This window comes from Haliotis rufescens, unplaced genomic scaffold (assembly GCF_023055435.1).
Source record: "Haliotis rufescens isolate VD_foot unplaced genomic scaffold, xgHalRufe1.0.p SCAF_28, whole genome shotgun sequence".
In the NCBI taxonomy this organism is placed as follows: domain Eukaryota; kingdom Metazoa; phylum Mollusca; class Gastropoda; order Lepetellida; family Haliotidae; genus Haliotis; species Haliotis rufescens.
In genome coordinates, this window is record NW_025963979.1 from 6141584 (window position 1) to 6164837 (window position 23254).

The 23254-nt window shown below is 41.4% G+C and overlaps 1 protein-coding gene across 4 annotated transcripts in view; it reads left to right on the top strand.

The window, feature by feature from the left end:
• Nucleotides 1-10263: 10263 nt before the first annotated feature.
• Nucleotides 10264-23254, top strand: part of LOC124139314 (leucine-rich repeat-containing G-protein coupled receptor 5-like) — a 40127-nt gene continuing 27136 nt past the window's right edge. For 2 of the 4 annotated variants that reach the window (XM_048402692.1, XM_048402694.1), the window contains exon 1: nt 10264-10407. The gene's annotated coding sequence lies outside the window, so the exon portion shown is untranslated. The remainder of the gene's footprint in view (nt 10408-23254) is intronic. The other 2 variants (XM_046506305.2, XM_046506313.2) reach the window with 2 other exon arrangements.

A 23254-nucleotide genomic window follows, 5' to 3' on the forward strand; every position in this document is an offset into this window, starting at 1 on the left:
CTTATGTTTATTCAACCGTCAGAGTCCAACCAGACCCCGGACCAAGACCTAGCTATGAGGTTAGAGGTTAAACATATATGATGCAATACATATGATGCCTATTGCACGTGAAACACTATACTTAAGAAATAAAAGACGAGTGGGAGTTGTTTGTCGTACAATAAAACACTGCGGGGAGAAAAAAAACATGAGGGGCGCGGACCCGAGTGGTTTAATCTCCTTGCAATGTTTTATTGTACGATAAACAACGACCACGAATCGTTTATTTCTTATATGAGATATCAACATTTTTTACAGCCTCTTTAAGGATGTTGAGAAAATGGACAAGTTTTAAAAACATTTACCAAACTTTTTATAATGATGACTACCTGAATAGAATCCGACCATTTTACGAATAGAACAGGCGGGTAAGTTTGGTATTTCCCGCATATTCTCACAATCCTCATATTGATTATGTGTACCTTTTCTCCTAATACCTATTGTCATATCGTTCGGCCACTGCATGTATCTGCATAGCCCAGCTGCATCTATGGGAAACAACTTATACTAGACACTTCCCTCTAAACAAATTTATAACGTCCAATTTATAACGTCACAAGTTGCGAGCGCATATGCGAATCTCCAGAAATGACGTATGATATAACAATAACCACGTTGCGTTCTTCATTGTTCTTTGCGATTTATCGCGTAGCTATCTTATATTTAAGAATTAACGACTCGTGGTCGTTGTTGATCGTACAATAAAACACGACAGGGAGAATAAACCATGAGGAGAGATTCGAACATGCGCTAGCAATTGATGACGTCGTATATTGGACGACGTTATTTTTTAGAGGGAAGTTGTTCCCCATAGATGTGGCTGGGCAACACAGATAAACGCGATGACCGAACGGTCACATCCAAAGAGGGGCGAGAAATGACAATCGGTATTGGGCGAATAGGTACAGGTAATGGACATGAGGATTGTGAGAATACGCAGGAAATATCCACCTGTGCATAAAATGGACTTGTCCGACAATGTCGAGGTCAGATTCTATTCAGGGAGACATCATTATTAAAATACGGCTAAATATTTTTAAAGCTTGTACGTTTTACATTCATCCGTAAAGAGGCTGTACATAATGTTGATATCCCATAAGAAATAAACCGCACTTCGTTCTTCATTGTTCTTTGCGATTTATCGCGTAGCTATCTTATTTATTCCAATACAACAGAGGAGTACAATGCAACGAGATACAATGATGTGCTGGGTGCAACTTTGATAGTCAGTCTTCATGTTAGTGTCTAGTCTGTAGCCTATAGTATTTGGCAAGCCTAGGTTACTGCAGTAGCAGTCTGAAAATGAAGAAAATCTCAGGGCTCCATTTTATTATATTTTATAACTTTAATTTAACTCTAAAATAGTTTATTTCAGAGACTAGATGTTAGTCTAGTTAGTGTCATACACAGCCGTTCAAAACAGAGGCGTGTCCAGGACTTCGAAACAAGGGGCTGGGGGAGGGGTGCACTTAATAACCCAAACCCCTACCCCCGGATCTGCCAGTGCTCAGCCCATGTTGAGAAAGAAACGAACAGAGCATGATGTGAAGCCTAGCAGTACAGATTTTACGCCAGCTTTACTGGTTATACTCACGTTGTAGCCATTCTACCTGAACTACACTTTATAAGCCCCTTCGTCATTTAGCTCATGGGCTTAAATTCAGTTGAAAAAATGATTGATCTCCACGCTTCTATATGGCCAATTTGAACATAAGTGCTGTTAGTGGTTTCCACATGTACAGGGTCAGGGAGGCCGGCTATAACGTTGGTGATATTCTGGAAACTCAGTGGGGCATTTGAAACGCATATGCTGACACGCATAATGGCGATATTGGATTGTTATTACTTTTCTTGTTATTTCAATTTTGAACGTTTTCTTGACTCATTTTCCTTAAGTTGAAAAAGAAAACCATGTCTAATGTTAAAGTGTTGCTATCTCGCTCCAGTTGTGAGAATTGGTTCATTAAACTTGGGATATTTATTCTTCCTATTTTGTCATTGTCTCTTTTTGTTTTTAAGCCCTGGGCTGAAAATTGGATAAAATGTTAGTCAATCAAAACAGACAAAATCTGTAATTAAGCCTAGGGCATAAGCCGTGCAGTCCCCGTCTTATCCAAATATCACAGAGCATGGTCACAAACACTATTTGATATGAATAGGTATCTTAACATGAGCTAAGCGACCGCGTCCGTGGTAGAGCGTTCGCCCGAAGAGCAGAAGGTCCGGGGTTCGATAAAAGACGTTAAAAGATGGCACTTGTTGTTAGCCTGTATGGCGCTCAGCATTAAGGAGCTAAAACAAGGACTGGTCGGCTCGGAGTCAGTGTACTGTGTCTGAGCGTTCCATGTTAAAACTGCGGCATGGTATTTCAGTGGGCTAGCACTATATAATCGGCATCAGTCCTGACTAGTACAAGCAATAATCTTGGACGCGACGCTGAACCCCATTTCAGCTTACACGAGTTAAACAACACCTGAATCGTTCGTTTAAATCTCAACATATATGCTCCCTCAGAATGGCAGTGTGTATGTAATTATGCATATATTATCAAGTGTATTTTAATTTCAATTTCAAAGATTAAATTCTCGCTCAACCACTCAATCTAAACTGCATCACTATCACGTACAATAGCACAGTCACCATTGCGCTTGCCTTTCTATTGTTTCTCTGGGTCTCTATTGTCTCGACCCAGCTCCTCAACTGACATGATGCCTCATGGGATTCGTCAGCTTCCCTTCACACTTTCACCGAGTGTCTCTTGGTTTCAATTTGAGTTGACCATTACTGGATGTGTTCCACTTATCACAGGTCAGTTTATGCGTGAATTGTATACTTCTGTGTTCTTGTTTAGTGTTGTTGTATCATAAGGGTTTAATTTTGTCGTATATATTCATCTTGCTATGCGGGGACACGGGTAGCCTAGTCGTCTAAGGCGCCGCGATTCGTTGTGCAGAGTTGTGTCCCTTGGGCACGCAAGAAACCTATGATTGTGGGTTCGAATCCCGGTTCGCCCCGATTATGTTTCTAGGTTTGTCAGCACCATACCCGTGCTCGTGGGTTTCACCGAAGTGGTAGACGTCTGAGACCTGCATCACTTCGGGCTTTCCTCCCACAGGACACGCCGTGATATAACTGTTATACTGTTAAAAGCGGCGTTAAACCCAACTCACTCATCTTGCTATGCACTCAAGTAGTGTGCTGTGAATCAATGTAATCATGTTATTGTGTTTGTATACATTATGACAATACCCTTGTGTATGGTATGTGTCATGTTATAACGGGATCATGTCAAAAGGCGTTTTCATGCATATTTTATAGCATCTAGTTAATCAATACTGATCATATTAACTATGCGAACCTATAAGATTCTGATATTTGTTGATAAGTTATAATTGTAATGTTTCTTTGGTATGTGTAGGTATGTTGCATATCTTAACTGTGTGTATTGTGTATTTATTTCAACAGGGTCTTTTCACCATGGCATATGCTAACCAGATATATATTGCCATTAAATATGTACTACGTGATATACCTAGTAACCGGTGTTTATTTCAACGTAAGATATAATGTAACGGTTTTTCGAATGACTATAAAAAGATGATTGAAGCATCAATAAAATGTCATGATATTTGTATGTTGTTTTGCTTGCGTGATGTGTGAGTAAAATGGTTTTAAGGCCTCTTTGAACAGTATTCCAGTCATGTCATGTCGTGTCAGCTATCGGGAGGAAAGCCTGAAGTGATGCAGGTTTTAGATGTTTACCACTTTGGGGAACTCACGAACACGGACATATGGTGCTGACAGATCTAGAAACAATCGGGGGAATCTGGGCGTGTTCATATATCTATACAAATAAATGTTTCCATACATTTCTCAATCTCAATAAAATCAGATCTTAGTTTTCGCTACCGCTAAACAAAGATCTGATAAAAAAACCTATCGATATTGATTAAAATATCTATAGCCACGTATGTAACATTACCTCTAGTTGTAAATAAGTTGTGGATATTCTTCTTTCAGTTGACACGACTAAAACAACATGGCCTGATGAGATAGGCCACAGATTACTAAATAAAACTGCCACAATATTAGCACGAATACTGGTAAAACTGTTCAATATGTCACCCCAGAATTCAACCTTTCCTGTTATTTGGCATCTTCCCGAGGCAAGGGAGTTAACTGACTATAAAAGTCCAGTTTCCACCCTTGCCGAACAAGGTAGGACTTACGAGTCTATGCATAGCCCAATCACAATCGTGCAACCAAATCGAAATCCGGTTCGTAAACTGTCGTGCAGATTTCGGTCGACTGCACGATTTGCGAAGCATGTGCACCGTCAAATCGTTGTCAACAAATATTTTCCAAATCTGTTCATGTTTTCAATCAAGTTGCTCACGTGATTTGATGCATTTCGCGATGTGGGACCCGTTTTATCACAATATAGATCTTGATAATCGATCCGATAGTCCTGACTGGGCTCCGCCATTTTGTTTGAAGCAAATGCAAGTGATACGAGAGGTGGAATCTGATTGGTCCATAGGAGAGGCTTAGAAGGGACATAACTCTAAGCCACTGGTGCCGCTACGATCGAGGCCAGGAATTCCAGCCTAGTTCGACAAGGGTGGAAACAGGACTTTTAAAGTCAGTTAACTCTCTTGCCTCGGGAAGATGGTTGTTTGGAGAGAGGTATCAGTTATTCCTATCCATAAGATAGGTATCGAATGGGACTTTTCTAATTAAAGATTTGTAGCACTTACAAGCTCCATGACCAAGATATTTAAAAAAAGGTATATTTGAATATGTATTCATTTACTTGGGAGATAATGAAATGTTGGCAAAATTACAATCTGGCTTTATGCATGGTAATTCTACTTCAAAACAATAAACCGTTTTGTACAACTTCATAGCACATGCTGTAGATAATGGCAAGAAAATTAAAGCTGTTATTTTGTGACACCAGTAAAGCTTTCGATAACGTTAGGCACGAGGGTATCACACACAGACTAACTTACGAGGCACCAAGGGGAAATTATAAAAATGGTTCAAGAGTTATTTAGAAACACTCTTCACGGTTGCAGTTCCAATGTAAGGCTGGTGTAACACAAGGATAAGTATTGGGGCCTTTATATGCTAAAAATGCTATTGTGGAAGGTATTGACAGTAATATCAGACATTTTGCAGTTGACACGTCACTATATGTATTTGTGGAAGATCCGAATATTGCTGCAAACTACCTAAAAAATGACAAATAGACTTTCTACTTGGGCTGACAACTGGCAAGTTAAATTTAATCCAAAAAGACCGATTCTATTCAGTTCACACGTAAAGTAACTCCTAACCCCAAACTAAAACTAAAAATTAGTGACAATATCAGCGAGAAAGTTCAATCCCACAAACATTTAGGAATTATTCTCTAACACGATTGGTCCCGGGTTGAGCATATCAGTGAAATAGTTAAAAGAGTTAGTCCTGTGATAAAGTGTCTATAAGAAGTTTTAGATAGGAACACCTAAGAAACTCTGTTCACGTCTTTAATACTACCAAACTTTGACTACTGGTCTCATATCTGGGATAACTGTTCAATGGAGCAGTCACTGATGCTTGAACAACTAAACCTAGATGCGCCTAGAACAGTATGTGGGGCGGTTCGTGGTACCAGTCACTGCAAAATATATACCGAAACACATTTTTAAAAAATGATAAAAGGTGAAGAAATGCATGGCAACAAATTTAATTCAAATTGTGGCTCTTGGTGCAACCAATTTGTGTGCTGCCTCCTGAGCCTTGGCTGTAGTGACCTCTATGCTGACAGATTTAAAATCCAAATTGTTCTTCAGGCTACCACCATGAAGATGCACTTCACTATTTCTTTACCTGTACCAACTACACAGACATAAGAAGAAAACATATATTTTTACTCTGAAGGGTATGGTCTCTATTCATTATGGAAATGCAAATGTTACAGCAAAGATTGCTTAAGAAATACTAAAATCTGTTCATAATTTCATATCAGCCTCTGGTAGATTTCCAGACTTTGTCTAAGTGCAAACTATCGTTTAATTTCTGACGTATCTGAATTTAGCTTACAGCGTTTGACTTCAGCATGTTCAGTCGACAGCTGTGTGTTTAAGCAAAATAATTACCTTATTATTTACGGTTGACTGTACATATAATTGATGACATGTATGACAACTGGAGCGGTACTGATATAAGTCTGGGTTGTTTACCAACCCAGCTTCACACATTTTGTGAAATAAATATGTTTAAAACATCGGGGGACATCCCATTACGGGAGAGCCAGGACCAGCCACGCAATAATATCAGATGACGTGGAATCGAACAAGTCACCGGGCATGACCACCCGATCCATTTAGTCGCCTCTTACAAAAAAACATGGGTTACTGGGGCCCTATATCCTCACGGGTACCGAATGAGTGAGTTCAGCTTTGGTTGAACACAATTTCAGTGATATTCTTCCAGCGGTAGAAACTAACAGTTTCAGTCCACTAGTCCTTATAATGATGACATACAGCAAAACCCTTAAAAATAGCAAATTTCTACTAACTTTTTTTGATAGGCATGTAGAAGTTGGAGTACTAAGAAAGGAAAAGATTTTATGGATCAAGCAAGTGGATGACGGTTTTAGAACCTACACGGAAACGTCGCTCTTAATTGTAACAAAGAAGTTGTTCATCCATAAATTCTTATCCTTAAATTTCTACTAGTCCTTATGATACCTTAACTATTGGGTAGTTTGGCAAGGACTATAGGACTAGTGTCACAGTGTCACCCCGTGTAGAATGAGGTCCCCAGCATCCCTTGGCCTGACAATGTCGCTAGAGGCAACTAAATACAGGATCGTCCGGTCTGGTTTGGTGACAAAACACTTTGCTTTTGTTTACAAAGTGACATATTCATATTGAAACAATTCAAAATCGATCATGTTCTGACGTGTTTTGCAACTGTTCCATATCAGTGACAGTAGGTGTTTGACTACCCTTGCAATTACTTCACCGAACGACCCGTGAAGATCCGGGGTAGAATAGGTCTTCAGCAACCCATGCTTGCCGTAAAAGTGGACTATGCTTGTCGTAAGATGCGACTCACGGGATCGGGTGGGGAGGCTCGCTGACTTGGTTGAAGCATGTCATCGATCCCAATTGCGTGGATCGATGCTCATGATGTCAGTCACTGGACTGTCTGGTCCAGACTCGATTATTTACAGACCGCCGTCATACAGTTGGAATATTGCAGAGTGCGGCGTAAAACAACAAACAAACCAAACCAAACCCAAACTTCACCAAACACCTTGTTTTAATTCTGTTAACCCATTTATCCAGAAACTGTCTGCGCCGCGACCGCTGTCAAAGGTATTGATGTTTTCAGTGGTACTCGTAGATACAAAGGAAGGAGAAGTGAATTTTCTTTTCGAAATCTCAAATTTAAAACCATGTGGCCCATTTTCCTTTGCTCAAAGCTCATTTATTGGTGTTGCATGCGAATTAGGTGTGTACGATACCATGCAGTTTGTTTTTTAGTCGGGGAGGTGGGGTAGCCTAGTGGTTAAAGCGTTCGCTCGTCACTCCGAAGACCCGGGTTCGATTCCCCACATGGGTACAATGTGTGAAGCCCATTTCCGGTGTCCCCCGCCGTGATATTGCTGGAATATTGCCAAAAGAGGTGTAAAACCATACTCACTCACCCATTGTATTTGAGTCTGTACAGGTGTGGCATGTAGAATATTTTGGAGGATACTTCTCGCCCTTACCATCTTTATATTGAACAGTCTTCGGTTTACTCTGCACTGTGACAAGTTTGTGACATGTAGAACGTATCTTTTCGTGACCCATTCCTGACGTGAACTTCTAACAGCGTCTGTAGTGACAGTTGGACGTCTCACAGTGACGTCTCACAACGACGTCCCTCTGCGCTGGTTCTGTGGCCGGTCCTGGCCGGTTTCACAAACAAGTCCCATGGCAAAGTACATGAGACACGACTTAGATACTACAAGCTCAGCGTTGTGATACCGGGCCCTGTCCTGCTAATGTCCCGTCCATGAGGTCCTGCGCTGGCTCGACAACGACCGGCATCGGGATTGTGATCCGGGAAAATCAATCTAGGACAGTGCAAGATAAGGCTGTTCAATGGCGGTGTCTGATTGTATGGGCGGCTCGATTGAGGGCGGCTCTGTGTCACGTGACGCAGATGATTCCCCCCAAATCACAACTGACCCACGCATGTATCGATCTAACTCACCATTAGCCATTCGTGCTGTCTCATTGACGCCATCTACACCGGAAGTCATGGACGAACAATGACCCTTTCGAAAATAGCACGTGACCAGTGAAGAGAAAATCAAGATGGAAACTGTTATCTGAATGCTCTCCTCAATGTCCGATATTTGTCCTATTTGTGACAGGCCTCGATTACATAACTCTCTGAATTGTGCCTGCATGGCTAGAATTTTGGTGATATGTCTGTTAGTGTTAAACCTCTGTGGTTATTTAAGGAGACTTAGAGTGCTAAAACAAACGGATATTCCTAACCACGAATATATTGAAATTGGCTGTTGATATCTTTTAGAGAATAAACATTACCACGTCAAAGAACAAGCCTATTAATAGCATACGGCAGTGTTTAAAATACCCGCCTGCCCGACAGTCCGAGACGGTCTATTTTGCTGACGGACGGTCAGTTTTGAAAAGATGCACGCCCGATGATTATTGCAATTGCAATCCCTAAAATTTCTAAGCATTCTAGTAAAGGTCAAACACATTAGTGATGAATAAAATTTCAATGAGTTAAAGTTACTAAAATGATAGTCCACCTGTTTATTGTTATTTTTCTGAGAACTGACATTAAACAGTACTATTCTTATGTTTACCCTTTGTTACGTTCGTTAGTTCGTTAGACTGAGGGGCGGTCGGGTAGCCTGGTGGTTAAAGCGTTCGCTCGTCACGCCGAAGACCCGGGTTCGATTCCCGACATGGGTACAATGTGTGAAGCCCGTTTCTGGTGTCCCCCGCCGTAATATTGCTAAAAGCGGCGTAAAACCATACTCACTCACTCGTTAGCCTGAAGCATTCTGGACTGGCAACACTCTATCTGGTCTAGTAACTTTGCAAAGTTGCCAGTCCGGTCGTCTGACTGAAAATAGGGTGTATTCTATACACTGATGATATTAAGTATTTCAATTTTCTTTCTACTGACCTGCTAGCTCTGTTATACAGTTTTAGCACTCACTCCTTCCATGGGCGGCGTTACAAATTCCTCGAATGTTTGAGGCGTATCGTGGTTCACCGTATCTTTAGAAACCCTAGGATCTCATCCTAATTTAGGGAGGTGGGGTAGCCTAGTGGTTAAAGCGTTCGCTCAACAAGCCGAAGGCCTGGTTCCGATTTTTCACATGAGTACAATGTGTAACGCATTTCTGATGTCCCCGCCTTGATATTGCTGAATCTAGCTAACAGTGGCGTAAAACTATACTTGATCACTCGATCCTAACCACTTATCTGTTAAGAATATATAATTTAATACATCATTGAGAATATACACGTATGAACTTATTAGGGCTGGGTCGGGTAACTTGGGTACTCGGGTCGGGTGGGTACTGAGTAGGCCCCGGTTACCCACAGGACTACCCGGACCCGTGGTTAGTCACGTGATATATTGTTTCATGACAAAAATTCACTATATAACTACAGGGTTACACGAAAATTTTAAGTCTCTAATGTTCGCATTTCTTCATGACTATGAACACGTTCCTTCTGACTTATATATGTTTGAACAAAGCTAAAACTTCAGTCAACTTCAGTGTGTGCATGACCACATCGTTGTATATACGTGTCTCGAAATACGTTTTGCCAGGGCTACTGTCAAACTATTCCCAATCGGACATTTTGTACCCATCTCTTGACACCGACAGCGGGTACCCGGGTAGGGTCGGGTAATAGGGGTGTGGGTACCCGGGTAGTAAATTTGGACAAGTCCCAGCCCTAGAACCTATACCTTTGTATATGATTAGATGACTTCGTTTCGCCAACCTTCACTTTGAATAAACCCGAAACCACGTTGCCTAGAGCTTGACTTCACTCCTACAACCCTGTGTGGTTGAAGTGATATAAATATTTAGCCATACACGATCAGCAGCCATGTCAGCATCAGTGGTATCGGCCCATTCGGTACAGATACTCTCTAGCCCGCCATAAAACCCGCTTGCCTCAGCACTGCATCCGATAAAATTATTGATGTATGCTAATCAATTCAGTCAAAGTTGAAGGCCGTTGAAGGCGGATGGAGTCTGTGGAAACAGGTTGGTGGTATCGTGTCCACACAACGGAGAGTGCTAGCAGATCCCTACACAAGAAGGTAGGTAGGAGCTGACTGTCCATACCACTCGCATTGTTTTTATCCCTCCGCGACAAAATATAGTCTGTAGCTGAAACAGCTTCCGCATCCACCGAGCGCATCGGCATTTCGCCGTCCGATTGTATTTTTGATCAATAATGGCTATGCTGACATCACGCCTCGCAACCGACATAATGGTCATTTTACTGTTGTTTTTCAGTCGTTGGTGTGGTGTAATACTGCATACCAGGTTTATGTTTACCAGACTATGGTATAGACACGTATACATAATACATGTGCCACGCTGACATCTGTTGTGTATGGATGTGTGTGGTGATGGTCTATACTAAAACAATAGGTATTGCAGTAGATAGTGATGTGTGTTCTAGAATAGAACATTGATCGTTTTTGACTAATGCGTCATGCTTGCAGTGGCACACTGATCTACTGACTCGGTGTTATGAATTAACCAAGACCACAAGAAGGGGATGGGCGAATCCACATAATCAACTAGTTTCATGAGATAGGTGGGTAGGATATGTGTTATGAGTGTTGGCTTCACATACGTAGAGGTTCGAGTCTCAGTATGGGTTCAGATGAGGTTCAATCCTATAACTCATATACTCTGGAAAGAGCTGACAGGATCCCACCTTATAGGAGTGGTTGGGAGCTCCTGGGTGCGGGTGTTAGCTTGTTCAGCATATGTTAAGTTTCGAGTCTGCTCGTGGTATTAGTCTTTCTAAATATATACTCTGGCGTTAAATATCATAGGAACAGAATCAACATCTTACAATGGATACGAGAAGAGAAAGTAAGAAGTAACTGCTTGCTCCGGGTAAGGTTCACGCCATGTTTCGCGTCACCGACACTGGTTCCTGAATGGAACCACGCTGCACCCTGCAGCAGAATGTCAAGCAGATAACGTCGTTCCTCATACGTCTGTGCCAGAGAGATAAAAGTGAAACGTTGGTCCGCATTCCATTCTGTCGCCAACATGGACATGTGTTTATCTGGACGATTAAACGGTAACGTCCGTATAAACCGGGTTTAACTGTAGGTAGATATTGAGGAGAGAGTACACAGGCTACTCTGACATTAGGACTGAGGTTGTTGTAAAGAGGATCATGCCTAATGCAAGAACACTGCTTTCATATATAAATAATAAAGATTTATGTGTGATTTCCGAGGCACTAATATAGATAATTATGAGCTTGATAGGCGTAATGAGTAACAATAAGTTAGATATTTATATAGCGCCCTTTCCAAACGTGCTTTTCGTCATAGGCATGTGCAAACAGATAGGTTTTGAGTTTTGTCTTGAATGAGTCCAGATTGTCAAGGTTTCCGAGGACCAAGGGAAGGGAGTTCCACAGAACAGGTCGTCTAAGGCGCCGCGATTCGCTGTGCAGAGTTGCGTCCCTTGGGCACGCCAGAAACCTATGATTGTGGGCTCGAATCCCGGTTCGCCCCGATTATGTTTCTAGGTTTGTAAGCGCGACCCGTGCTCGTGGGTTTCACCGAAGTGGTAAACGTCTGAGACCTGCATCACTTCGGGCTTTCCTCCCACATTAAGCTGACACGCCGTGATATAACTGGAATACTGTTAAAAGCGGCGTTAAACCCAACTTACTCACTCAATCGAAGCCCAGTTTATTATATCGCACCAGAGTGTATAAGGATGCATGTCGTGATGACGCCGTTCTGGTGATCATATAGCGATTATCGAGGCAGTACTTGATTATGTATTGGGGGCGGTCGGGTAGCCTCGTGGTTAAAGCGTTTGCTCGTCACGCCGAAGACCCGGGTTCGATTCCCGACATCGGTACAATGCGTGAAGGCCTTTTCTTGTGTCTCCCGCCGTGATATTGCTGGAATATTGCTTAAAGCGGCGCCAAACCATACTCACTCACTCTCTGATTATGTATTGTATTGAAGAAGAAATCGGCTTCTCGACGTGTTGTAACGATACGTGCTATACATTATACATTGTATATTGTACATATCTAGATCGGTTCCTTCAGTGATGCATTACTCTAGGTCAACATGCCTTTTTGGTCAGTCATATAGAGATGGTCATATAGACTTATGTAAACAGATTTCTCATTTACTGGGATTTATACAAGTATTTGTGAAAAAGGTTCAAATTTGTCGAGTATATATTTGTGTGCTTCATTTGCAACCAGACGAAATTTCATCGTCTGTGTAAGATTACATCGTTGACATTTCTTTGTCATCAGATATAATGCACTATCACGTGACTTCACGTCGCACAACATGTAAACGGTCGCTGATTGTCATCGACGAATTGTTAAGCAAATCTTGACAGCTGAGATATTTATAGGCACCAAGCCTCATAAACCGTCTGACCATATTTAGAACAATCAATCCATTAGGTTTGTTCCACAGTCGCAGAGCACATTATAAAAAAAAACATGGCGTGTTATAACATTGATTAAACATATCCTCAATAATGGAATTGAAATTGTGATTAAACAACTTCCAACAAAAACACATTTTGTGTATAATGATAAATGTCTCATATGAACTGCAATGACATAGTGTAATGCCCGGTCGTCGTATTTCTGGACATTTTATTTTTTTGTAGGATATAGCTTGGGACCCACTTTGAACCGCTTTCACTGTAATATATTCACCAAAACATAACTACCCACCATAATTTGTTATATTGCATCTCCTAGAACGCAGTTTCGATTGGCAACTCAAGTGCCTTGACTTCGATCGTTCCACAGCAGGCACACAAACAACTTGTTCTTAGAACCGATGTCACTAACATTATGGAACTAACCGAGTCGTAATTCTCTGTCCGACTTGACGGAATCCCCCGAGGTCTGCTGAGTGGGATATATTCAGGTCTCGTCTCATAGTGGTTCCCCCTGGCAATTACCCCTCCCATCAACGCCTTATATACCAATTTGGCCCAAGGAGGCCCCAGGGGTTCTCCTGGAGGATGCCATTTTGCTCTCCATCTCCCCTGTGTCAATCAGTGCTCGCAGTGCGCTACACGAGTGATAGTGACAGGCAGTTCTTGTCGTCACTGTAATTGTCTGTTTGCATGTTTGTCAATACAACTAACTCCATCATACAAAAACAATTCTAAAGGTTCAGCTTTTTCTTGTTCTGAACGATTGTCCTGATACTTCTGGGGTTGTTTTTTTCATTGAAAAATTGAGGCATGACGGTTTTATCAATTTCCCAGGCGCTTCACACACGATTACCCAGTGTATCATATCTCCATTCTTTAATAAATGGAAGTAGAATAAGATGGATAAACTGGGATACAGGCTATCGGCAGACATAACTAATAGGACAGGGTTGGAAGAAGAATGTATAATGAATGGGTAGGATGCAAAATGGGGAATTGGAATACATCCATTCTGTCCCAGTCATCCACAGTTTGGTCTCAAATAACATAACCATGATGTGTAAGCATCACTACATTAATTGTTTAATCAAAGAACTTGGTAAAAGTGGTATATAAAATAAGGCCACATATATGTTTACTGAGGAAGAAATCTGGCAAAACCATTCAACAGCACTATTAAGTTTTGGCTTGACTCTAAAACCTCAAGACATGTTCATTCCTATGTTGGATTCCAAAATTCCATAAAACACGCACAAAGAGAGATATATTCCTGGGTCCAGCACACGAACCACCAAATCCCTAACTCCAAGATTACCCATAATCCTCAATACAACCAAGAAAGGACTTTATATTCACAGACAGTATTTGAGACAAATGGAAATAATACTATGTGGATTCTCAAAAACTCAAAAGATTTGCTTGATTTTTTACAATCTTAGAACAGAATCAAGTTCAATTCCATCCAAAAATTTGATTTTTAAACTTTGTACACCAATATTCTAAATGACAAATTTAAGGAAAAACTTCATTCCTTGATCCATGGGGCTTTTATTTAAAAACGTGGTGACCATAGATATAGTTATACATCTATCTTCAGAGGTCGAGGGCATTTTGTCTAAAATGAAAACAAATGCCATCTGCAGTTTACTGAGAAAACAATATTTGAAATGCTGGACTTCCTCATCAACATTTGTGTAAAATTTTAAGGTAAGACCTTTACGAAAGAAGTAGGCATCCCTATGGTCACCAAATGTGCTCCCCTTTTTGCGGATCTGTTTCTTTATGGAAATGAATCGGAATTTCACTAGGATTGGCAAAGTCAAAACAAAGTAATTTGGCCAAGAAGTTCAACTTAAGCTTCGGGTATATCAATGGTCTGTTATAGTTCAATAACCATCAAATAGCCAATTCCCTTCCACGCATATACCCACCTGAACTAGAAATAAAGGAGACCAGTGTTTCATATTTAGATCTGTGCATTAAGCGTAACAAAACACTCTCCACAAGACCGCATGACAAAAGGGATGACTTCATCTTTCTTGAGGCAACTTTCCCTTTATGTCGACCAGTATTCCAGCAGCTTCAGCCCTTGTTGTCTACATTTCACAACTTTTGAGGTTTAATCGAGCATGATCTTTTTACCAAGATTTCAAAGAGCGTCATACAACTCTTGCTCAGAAGTTGTTTGATCAAGGTTTACAACATTCAAGGCCTCAGTAAAGCTTTCAAACTATTTTTATTGGAGATATGTGGGGGACATTTCCAAACTGGACACAGCCATGACAAAATGATGTCCGATGCAATTCCCTCATTTGACGGGTGCCACCGGTGGGGCAGGATACGCTCACCTTATTGCAAACACCTGGTATCATTACTTTTCGATAGTGTTTCAAAAACACATGCTCTTGATATATAGTCGGAATCGTTCAATTGACTTCGATTACTTATGAATATGGAAAGGTATTTGTCGCTTTTATGATAAAAGTTCGTTCACAATTAACAATTAACATTCCCATTGATTATACAAATATATATCAACAAAATAACAAGTTTGGTTTTCAAATATACCTACATTAACGGAATATAGTATTGTTTCAAATATTGGACAGGTTCATCCATAAGACTAGACAGCATTGTTTGACCTGATGACCTTTTGTAACTGTGTTTGGTCCCCGTTTGTCATGTAAACAATGCATCAATGAAATGATCAGGCGGTTAGTGCATCACGCAGGGAGCGGGGCCAGCTGCAGTCGCTGATCAATGCTTAAGTAACTGGGTCGTGGGCTAACAGGTAGAACTTGTTCCAACGATGTTCTAGTCTGCTTATTGCACACTCACTTCCCTGGTTCAATAACGCCCTTTCCCCGGGGAACGGAAGGTCGGTGCTTCGATCCCCTGACCGCGTCATACCAAAAGACGTTTAAACGATTGACGTACTTACAGCTGTACCCTGCCTGGAGCTCGGGATTAAGGGGCTAAAACAAGGAGTGACCGACTCGGAGTCATTATGCTGTGTCTGAGCGGGGTATCAATGTTAATCTGCCGCACGTCTGGCGTATTTTGGTCTGGTAGTAGTGGTGGTGGTAGAAGTAGTGGCGGTGGTAGTTTTTGTTTGTTAGTTATTTAACGCCGCACTCAGCAATATTCCAGCTATATGACGGCCTCTGTAAATAATCGAGTCTGGACCAGACAACCCAGTGATTGACATCATGAGCATCGATCCACTCAATTGGGATACGATGACAACCAAATCAGCGAGTTTGACCACCCGTTCCCGTTAGTCGCCTCTTACGACAGGCATGATCGCCTTTTATGGCAAGCATGGGTTGCTGAAGACCTATTCTACCCCGGATCTTCACAGGTAGTACTACTGGTATTATTATCCCCCGCCCAACAAAGTTGGCGGGGGATATAGAAACGGGCTCCGTCCGTCCGTCACGTTTCGTTTCCGGAGCATATATAACTCAGAAACCGTTCAATATTTTTTCATCAAACTTTGCAGGTCTGTCAGGTACATGCTGAACTGGTGCCTTTTGCAATTGAGAAATTTTAGAAATTTTTATTTTTTTACGTTTCCATGGCAACAAGATGGACATGGTTCCAAACTCATCTTTTTTCACAATTTCCATGACAAGTTCCACCTCGGTTAAAAAAGGTTAGGGTTTGTTTAGATTCAATTATGTCATACATTCTGCAACAGGGGCGGGGGATATAGCCACGTTAGTGGCAAACTCTTGTTATTATTATTATTATTATTAGTAGTAGTAGTAGTAGTAAGAGTAGTAGTAGTAGTAGTAGTAGTAGTAGTAGTAGTAGTAGTAGTAGTAGAAGAAGAAGAAATTCAGGGCAAGCTGGGATCACTCAATGAGTGAATCCACGATCAGTTGTCTCCCTTTGTTTACGGAAGCTCTGTATGTGTGTTCCTCCAACTTTATACTCGCGGTGTACACCAAAGGAACAAAGTACCTGGATGCAGTTACCATCACATAACAAGCCACGACCCGGAAAACACCAGCTGCTGTACCATACCTCTGCTTACTACCTCAGGCAGATGATCGGTGACTTCAGCTTATCGCATTACACCACGAAACTATGCCAATAACTTATACATTACACAATTTCATGGTAATAGGTAATATGTGGTATGTTAATTCTGGCTCGTTTGACAAGCCTAAACACGTGAAGGGATCACGTCGCAATTTGCTGTGCATCTCTTAGGCGTGCCATGAGTTCAACAGTTTGCGATTTAGACCGAAAGAAACATTACAAAACACGGCGTAAAACACTGCCCATTCACATTGCTATCTGGCCTGCTTGTGATGTGTCAGGGTGTCGTGATGTGAAGCAATTAATCACTACACTTTGATGTCATACTGTATGCAAAGGTCCGCTGGTCGTGGGTTCGAATCCAATCATTGCTCCGACTATGATCCTTGATCTGTCGGCACCCCATCAATTCTAGTGGGAGTTTTTAAATAGCGCATATCAAAAGGTCTCCGACCAGTCACTTTGTGTTTTCCTGTTGCCTTCTGCTTATATCTGTGATGTAACTAAATACTGTCAATATAACGTTACTAAACTTGCTAGTCCCTCTAAAAAATCATTATAGTGATGGATGACTGAACGTGCTAGTCCATCTTCAACTCATTATAGTGATGGATGACTGATCTTGCTAGTCCCACTTTAACTCATTATGGTCACGGATGACTGAACTTGCTAGTCCCTCTTTAACTCATTATTGTGATGGATGACTGAACTTGCTGGTCCCCCTTTAACTCATTATGGTCACGGATGACTGAACTTGCTAGTCCCTCTTTAACTCATTATTGTGATGGATGACTGAACTTGCTGATCCCTCTTTAACTTATTATGGTCACGGATGACTGAACTTGCTAGTCCCTCTTTAACTCATTATAGTGATGGATGACTGAACGTGCTAGTCCATCATCAACTCATTATAGTGATGGATGACTGAACTTGCTAGTCCCTCTTTAACTCATTATAGTGATGGATGACTGAACTTGCTAGTCCCTCTTTAACTCATTATAGTGATGGATGACTGAACTTGCTAGTCCCTCTTTAACACATTATAGTGATGGATGACTGAACTTGCTGGTCCCTCTTTAAGTCATTATGGTCACGGATGACTGATCCTGAATTTGTATTTCATCTGTGTAAACAGCTGAATGCATTGATGAGGTTTCCTGTTATCTACAAGCCATCCTGCTCCCCACCCCTGTGAGAAAGAGGCCCGGCGAATGCTTGTGATGGCTGCACTGTTAGAGTAATTACGTGTATAACTCACGTGCTCACGGCACCCTTCACTTCAAAGCCAACCAGCGCATACTCATGTATGATGCACAACGCAAGTCGTCTTGAATCATCGTGGAGAAGTTCTTTTTGTTTTGAATTTGATAATGTTTAACCCTCTCAAGGTGTCGCTTCATGTCAGTGTATACCATACACGTGCGCTGTGTTAACTGATTGCAATGTTTTGATCAGATTCAATTTTGTTGAGTTACATATACTCTAAGTATATGGGGAGTGGGGAGACGTGTATTCGGTGGGTAAAGGGAGTGGGTGGGTGGTTGGCGGTTTCCCTTACGTTAAATGAAACCGGTTCGATTTCCAACATGGGTAAAATGTTTGAAGTTTGAAGTATAAATTCTTTCTGGAATTTATCTTACACGGGTGAACGGAAGCCCATTTTTTAAATATGAAAACAATCGACTTTCAACATGTTCCCTACTTCCAAACACACTTCTGCTCTACTGACATGACGGAGCTTTTCAGCCCAAAGTGATGCGGGTCTAAGGCGTTTACACATTTTGTGAAATCCACGAGCACGGATATGTCGACTGATGCTTAGTTTCTGTAAGGCTCGTGAAGATCCGGGTTAGAATAGCTCTTCAGCAACCCATTCTTGCCGTAAAAGGCGACTATGCTTGTCTTAAGCGGCGACTAACAGGATCGGGTGGTCAGGCTTGCTGACTTGGTTGATGCATGTCATCGTATCCCAATAGCGCAGATCAATGCTCATGGTGTCAATCACTGGATTGTCTGGTCCAAACTCGATTATTTACAGACCGCCGTCATATAGCTGGAATATTGCTGAGTGCGGCATTAAACGACATACAATAAAAAAAGCTTCTGAAAATTTATTCTTTTGATAGAAACAAACCTGAGGAAAATCTAGACTTGCTTCAATTAGGACTTTTGCATTACAGAAAGGACTGGACGGAAGGGAAAATAATATGGTTCAGGGACTGTGAACAGACGAGGGTATCATGCTGGAAAAACAGAAATCAAAATAGAGTGACCTGAGATTTGAACCCATGATAATGAGATTCCAGCAAGCATGATAGACGTAACTCTACACATAGACTTAAGGCCCCTTAGACGACCGGTCGGCCCGTGCCGTCCATGACACGCACAGATAGTCAGGGGGCTGGAGAGATTTGTTTGCGCGCACCAATTCTCAACTAGAGGCCCATCATTCAAGCGCTTTTAAATTTATTGACGGTGACAAAATCTCTCTCCGACAATGAGTGATTGGACCGCAAGAGAAACGCCCAATGAGAGCCAGGCCATGCGTGAGTGAGTGAGTATGGTTTTACGCCGCTTTTAGCAATATTCTAGCAATATCCCGACGGGGAACACCAGAAATGGACTTCACACATTGTCTTCGGGTCTTCGGCGTGACGAGCCAACCTGACCGCCCCAGCCAGCCCATTAGCATTTAGCACCCGGTCATGGTACTGGCCGAACCAGGGTCGGAGCACAATCTTAGATTTCACCCACGACCAGCTAATCCTGGCACTGAGTAAGGGGAGCAATTTTGTCCTTCCGGCAGCTTAGATTACTGCAAGCCCCGCCCCCAGCGAAATCAACCGGGTAATTATCATACATTTAAATTACTTTATTCAACGTCTTTTAGAGCGATTAAATGGCTGGAATGTGTAAATGTGTTACTTTGTTGGAATGACATGACATCAAATGACAGCTGTTTGGAACAATTTGTTACACCCCTCATATTTTTTTACATTTCTGTTCCATCAATTATGTCGTATATCTTAAATTTTCTTTTTTATTCTGTTTTTATTTTGAAATATTCCCAACGCTGTCATCAACGGCGAAACATGATGACCGAAGGCCCGCAGGTTTACGTGAGACGCCTGGTAACTCTCGATATACACTCTAAATATTTTCAAGGTCGGATTATGGCGATGAAGAAAGAGTTGTGTAAACAGAGAACCGTCTGTGTTTTGGAGATACAGCTATGGTTTTCTCCTTTGACGGTAAAAATGGGTTTCTTGCACAATAGCTATGACATGCATCGTTTCTTACGTAACGGTATACACGTTGAACGGATTTGTTTCTGTGTGTGTGTGTAAGATGCCGAGAAATAGTTATGTGTAAAACAGTAAGTCAACATATCAAAGGTCTTGTATCTTTTGCCAAGTGTGTTGTTATGTTGTATTTAGCTCACCGGGAACAGCCAGGCGGATAACAACAAGCCCTGTTTGGCTGTCGTTCCTTGTCGTCTACATTCTTAAGAACTATCAGAGACACTGAACGTTGGCATACACGTGTCAAGCAAAAGGACACCAAAGTTTTATGGAAATGCTTCTGAGCCAATAAACTATATCTTTTCTGAAACGGGGGTGGGGTAGCCTTGTGGATAAAGCCTTCTCTCGTCACACTGAAGCCCCGGGTTTGATTCCCCACATGAGTACTATGTGTGAAGCCGATTTCTGGTGTTTCCCGCCGTGATATTGCTAAAAGCGGCGTAAAGTCCAATTCACTCACTCACTCTTCTCTCAAACTGTTATATCAATGAAACCAATGCATGTTGTCACTAGCGATGCCTCTTCATTGATTGGAGATGCTCAAGATAAAGACACAGCAAAGAGAACCATCAATTCAGAATCTGAAATAAGGTATCTTGTTACAGAGCATCTATTCGAGATAAAATACTGGTATGTTGGGTATGTTACTAAGTGAGCTACAATGACATGGTTCTTTATTATTGTTTTAAGATTATTTTCCAATTATTATGTGATGACTTTGTGACGATATTGCAGTCTGTTGCTTCCTCGTGTATTGCATTTGGAGAAGAACTATACTCTCCTGTCTATTTCAGGCACAGTGTGAATTGAGGTCTTGTGTGAGACAATGTCTCCATGTAGTTAGGGTCAGCATTTGTTGCTAGCTTGATGTCATTTTAGTGGGTTTAGAATTATTTGAATGAAACTGACCTGGGGGATTCCGTGCGAAACTTCATCCCATCAACCCATGCTTACCATAGGAAACGTTTACAAGCTCGGTGACCTGGTTCATAGCATGTCATCGTACCCCGACGTCATAAGACGTTGCTCATAATATCAGTCACTGTCTTTTTTATTCCATACTATATTTTTACAGACTGTCGACATATTACACAATGTAATAAAATAGTTGTGGCGTTAAACAAACAAACAAACCAATAAAGCTAGTATTGCCAATTTACCACGGGCCTATCCCCTCCTTATAGATGCATGTTGTATGTTCATGCGCACCCCCTACTTAGCAGGATGAATCGACTGAAACCTTCTTGCTAAACATAGAAAGGTATTTTAATTTGGAACAAGGTAACCTTCAAATATGATGACACAGCAATCTTTAGAAACTAACATGACTTACCACATAACTGTGTGGTATAACACTTGAAGAGAAGGAAGAAAAATAAACAACAATAAAAACTTAGCCAAGCAAAGCATCAATAACAAATAGGAGAAATGACGACGGCAGAACACCGGGACCTGGTATATTAACATCACGACAAGAAGAAACCAGTTCTTAGGATTACAGAGACTTGTACTCATGTGTAGCCAACAGTTTTGAGAACGAAGAAGTACGTGATAATATCTTTTTGTCAAAAAGAAAGCACTGATAATTGTACAAATGTTGCAAGAATTGGCAGTTGCTCAACTTAAGATAAAAATGGCTTGCGGTTGTAAACCAAACGCTTACTGGAATGAAGTCTTGGAGCGCTGGCATGCTGGTAGTTCCGTTCTTTCAACCTTCGCCTGTACACAATGCTGTGATTGTTAACATACACGGCATCGCATGTATGTTAAGATCATTCCGTTACGCAACGTAAGTATTGTTTACAGGATGCATTTCATGATCATTTAAGCACCGGGAGACTTATGGAAAGGAACGCATATCAGTAAAAGGTCAACGTTTACAATTAATCAAGTCATGAGATAAATGTAGGAGGAAAGGGGAACGTATTTATCGAAATTTGGCGTTTATGGTCAGAATTCAAGCGTTACTGGGGCGGCTGCTGTTGGAGTACTCCATAGCCATTCGTTAATCCAGAATTTGGTAATCCGAATGAGTGATGAGTTGGGTTTAACGCCGCTTTGAACAGTATTCCAGTCATATCACGGCGTGTCCCCTTGATGTGGTAATCCGAAAAATGTAATTAATTACGGTACAGTCCGGATTGACAGTCCGTATATGGAGGTCTAATTGACAAACTACATTCACTGCTCAACACCATTGCTATGAATGAAATGTCAGGAATATGTTGCCTATTTGGGCAAGGGATCGTCCAAAATAATTTCAGTAATTCTCACTGATAATTATAAGTTTTGCTTCATGATGTAAGACTAGTTCAAGGCAATTGATGCCTTGTTTTCATTGGTTTCGATGCTGCTCATAGCAACGTGTCATGATACCAACTCATATAATTGAAGATGACGTCACTGTCGTTTATACGTGATGTCGTTCCAACACTAGATTGACCCATATTCTTCTACTTTTTACTAAAATAAAATGACTGAGGAAAATAAAGAACAACCTACTCACAACTCACAACGGAGGACATGTCCCTCGTGACAAAATGTTGATAGTCACAAAGCTCGGAACTAACACAATTAATTCACTCGGAACATTTCAACCGTATCTCGTTGTTTATTCTCTAATTAATCCATGAATCGTATTTATTCTTATTTAAATTTGTGTATTTTATGAAAACGTCATTGCTGTTTTGACGACAGTTTGTACGAAATTCAAAGATACACTGTAGTTATTATCATATTTTTAGGGGCACGGGTGGCCCAGTCGTGTAAGGCGCTCAGTTCGATGTGCAGTGTTGCGTGCCTTGGGCACGCCGGAAACACACGATCGTGGGTTCGAATCCCGGTTCGCCCGATTATGTTTCTTGGTTTGTCAGCACTATACCTGTGCTCGTGGGATTCACCAAAGTTGTAAACGTCTGAGACCTGCGTCACTTCGGGCTTTCCACCCACAGTAAGCTGACACGACCTGGTGTAACTTGAATACTGATCGGCTCAGTTGTGTAAGAAGGAATGCGTTACAAAAATAATTACCACCTAGCCAACATTTAGGGTGTAATATCCTCATTGTCGCAGTCGAACGATTTAATAACTAGACGTTGATACACTAGACTATGCTAACAACAGATAATGGCCGCTG